Source organism: Poromitra crassiceps (assembly GCF_964638095.1).
Source record: "Poromitra crassiceps genome assembly, contig: HAP1_SCAFFOLD_1185, whole genome shotgun sequence".
Taxonomy (NCBI): Eukaryota; Metazoa; Chordata; class Actinopteri; order Beryciformes; family Melamphaidae; genus Poromitra; species Poromitra crassiceps.
In genome coordinates this window covers 20,919-25,034 of record NW_028151225.1, presented here as the reverse complement: position 1 = coordinate 25,034, position 4,116 = coordinate 20,919, and positions in this window count along the sequence as shown.

The following is a 4,116-nucleotide window of genomic DNA, read 5'->3' as shown; positions in this document are numbered from 1 at the left end:
AGAGAGAGAGACAGATGAGGGGAAAGCAGGATGGAGAGAGCAGAGAGAGAGAGAGAGAGAGAGAGAGAGATGAGGGGAAAGCAGGATGGAGAGAGCAGAGAGAGAGAGAGAGATGAGGGGAAAGCAGGATGGAGAGAGCAGAGAGAGAGAGAGACGGATGAGGGGAAAGCAGGATGGAGAGAGCAGAGAGAGAGAGAGAGACGGATGAGGGGAGAGCAGGATGGAGAGGTGCGGTAGTCAGAGATGGAGGAACAGGAAGGAGCATGCATGGTGTTTATCTAAGCAGAGTCAGAGTCAGAGCGAGCAGGCGGCGGTGGCGGGGGGGAAACAGAGTGGACAGCGGAAGTCAGGGCAGGCGGACGGGAGATGAGAGGAAGAGCTGGTACCAGACAGGAGGGGATGTGGTATAGGTCTGTTTAGAGGCCACGGTCACACCGCAGGACCCAGGCTTTTGTGCGTCAGCGCCACTCTGATTTTGTGATGGCTTAGCAGTGCAAACAAACAAATCAAGGCTTATTTACGACACCGCACACAATTAGTCCATTTCAAGGGAAGTTAACACTGTAGTATGAGAATGCCCGATTCTCCGAAAGCAACTAGTTCCTCCACCAGAGTGGCTTAGTGGTAGCCAGGCCTCCCTTTGGACACGGATAAATACACTTTGGTGTTGCTGCTGCCAGTGAAGAACAAAGCAGGAAATGAACTGGAAGGCCCCATTAGACTTCCATCCATCCATCCATCCAACATCCATCCCTGCTGCTGCGGCATGTGGTCCCTGCAGGAGGAGGAGAGAGGGGCTTGGGTATCCCCCCTGCGCTCCCCCATTAGAGGGAACCTCCCTTGCAGGCAGCTGCCTCACAGCTCCGCTGAGCATCTCCTCCTCTTCCTCCTCCTCTTCCTCCTCTCGTTAATTAGGACAATTAAGAGATTTGCAGGACAGATGGATGGAAATCCAGCCGGCGGTGACGCCTGCCCCTGAGGACGGCTCCAGCGAGGTGAGGTCTGAGCAAGCGTCCCGGAAGCCCATTTTGTCGACTTACTGGTGGGACTCTGGCGCACTCCTGTGGCTGATGCCAGATATTGTCAGAAAACGGTGGTCAATGGTTGCGGGGGGAAATAAAAGGTCCCAAACTATTCCATTTACAAATATATGATGGCTCAGAAAAAGAAGGTTTTCCAAATAAATGCAGTTTAGTTTGAAAGGGTAGTAAAGTCCTCACAGGCAGAACGGTCACTATGCTCAACCCTGATTGGCTGATCAGCTCCCCTAATTGAAATGAGGTAAACCTGCTGAGTGGAAACTTACCAGTTCAAATTTTGCAAACTTGCCTGATTTTCTTTAGTTTAGTGAGGGAAGCCAATCAGGCCAAGTTCTGTTGTGGCGCGCTCAATGATCGAAAGGATTGCTTTTTTCTAAATATGCATCAAGTACAGTATGTATTTAAACAGAATTTTTAATTTCTTTAACAGAGCTCTTTTAACCATCTGGTCCACAGACGATAGTGGCCAGTTAATTCTGAAATTCACCACCTGATTCCACTCATTTACCATGAAGCCATTTCTGAAGAAGTGGCTACGGGAGGAAAGCAAGACTGACTTATCATTGGTTATGAACCATTTCTTAGTGATGGTTGAACTAGAATGAGACAAGACAGATAAATAAACAAACAAATAAAACAATAAACGAAATAAATAACTAAACAAATCAAAATAAATAAACAAAAAAATAAAATAAAAAATAAGAGTAGCAGTTGAGAAGGGGTCCCTCTGAGTACAGTAGATAATGAAGAAAAACTACAGGAAAAACTACAACAGCTACTATAACAACAACAACAACAACAACAACACCCTCATACCTGCATGGAGTAAAACTTGCAGTGTTTTGTCTCCAGGTTGTGGGAGCAGCAGTTGAAGTCGTCTCAGTAGTTGTAGCTGTTGAAGTTGTGTGAACTTGGGAGAGACAGAAAAAGAGAGATGTTCCATCTCTGTAAATATTCACCTGACATCACAAAGAGAAGTGAAGCAGCAGAAACTTTTTCACCTTTAGATTTGATGATGTAACGTGTGTCAATCGGTGCCTTTCTGTCACAGTGCTGCTGCCTTTCAAGCTGCTTCACCCACCTTCATCCAGCTGGTGGTGCAGAGAAGCAGGCTGCTTAACCCACCTTCATCCAGCTGGTGGTGCAGAGAAGCAAGCTGCTTAACCCACCTTCATCCAGCTGGTGGTGCAGAGAAGCAGGCTGCTTCACCCACCTTCATCCAGCTGGTGGTGCAGAGAAGCAGGCTGCTTAACCCACCTTCATCCAGCTGGTGGTGCAGAGAAGCAAGCTGCTTAACCCACCTTCATCCAGCTGGTGGTGCAGAGAAGCAGGCTGCTTAACCCACCTTCATCCAGCTGGTGGTGCAGAGAAGCAGGCTGCTTCACCCACCTTCATCCAGCTGGTGGTGCAGAGAAGCAGGCTGCTTAACCCACCTTCATCCAGCTGGTGGTGCAGAGAAGCAGGCTGCTTAACCCACCTTCATCCAGGTGGTGGTGCAGAGAAGCAGGCTGCTTAACCCACCTTCATCCAGGTGGTGGTGCACAGAAGCGAGGCTGACACGGAGCATGTCCCTAACGACATAGTTATTGGGTGAATGGCTTCAGGACAGGTTGGTCATTCCCCTGGTGGTCACACTATGGTAGTGCCACCTCTTGAACTGCCCGCCTGCAGTGTCGTAGGCCTACTCCCTGTAGATGATGCTGTCGCGCCGCAGAACCCCTGCTCGGCCTTCGGAGGCAGTCAGGAGAAAACAAACACTTTTTATTGCAGTAAGACGTTTCACTAATTGCTTCATTTCTGATCTACATATTAGCCCAGCAAACTAAAGCTGCCATGAAGCCAGCGAGCTCTAACCAGGAGGATTTCATCTCATCTACACAATCATTTTGTCATCATCTGGCATGTGCTGCTTTTTTAAACTATAGAGGCTCTCTTGAAATAACATTGATAGATGACACTCGCTAAAACTCTACATATTTCACCCAAAGGGGCTATTTAGAATGAGCCTGTCTTTGTATAACCTGTCAAAAATGATATGACTTGAGCTTCCAAAGTGACTGTGATACTGTGAGAAGTGAGAGCTTCAAGCTGCACGTGGAGAGGAGAGGAGAGGAGGAGCCTCTGGTGCTGGAGGAACAATCAATGTTTTCTCTTATTAAATGTCAACTCACAAAGAGCCCACATAAGAGTTTTGAACTCATAGTAATCATAGTAATGTACTAAAGAGCCACATAGGAGTTTTGAACTCATAGTAATCATAGTAATGTACTAAAGAGCCCACATAGGAGTTTTGAACTCATAGTAATGTACTAAAGAGCCACATAGGAGTTTTGAACTCATAGTAATCATAGTAATGTACTAAAGAGCCACATAGGAGTTTTGAACTCATAGTAATCATAGTAATGTACTAAAGAGCCACATAGGAGTTTTGAACTCATAGTAATCATAGTAGTGTACTAAAGAGCCACATAGGAGTTTTGAACTCATAGTAGTCATAGTAATGTACTAAAGAGCCACATAGGAGTTTTGAACTCATAGTAATCATAGTAATGTACTAAAGAGCCACATAGGAGTTTTGAACTCATAGTAATCATAGTAATGTACTAAAGAGCCACATAGGAGTTTTGAACTCATAGTAATCATAGTAATGTACTAAAGAGCCCACATAGGAGTTTTGAACTCATAGTAATCATAGTAATGTACTAAAGAGCCACATAGGAGTTTTGAACTCATAGTAATCATAGTAATGTACTAAAGAGCCACATAGGAGTTTTGAACTCATAGTAATCATAGTAATGTACTAAAGAGCCACATAGGAGTTTTGAACTCATAGTAATCATAGTAATGTACTAAAGAGTCACATAGGAGTTTTGAACTCATAGTAATCATAGTAATGTACTAAAGAGCCACATAGGAGTTTTGAAATCATAGTAATCATAGTAATGTACTAAAGAGCCCAAATAGGAGTTTTGAACTCATAGTAATCATAGTAATGTACTAAAGGAGCATCCAGATATGAGGTTCTACCTGCTTCTTTTGTGGTGACAGTAAGAACATTGCTGGCCTCGCTTATGCT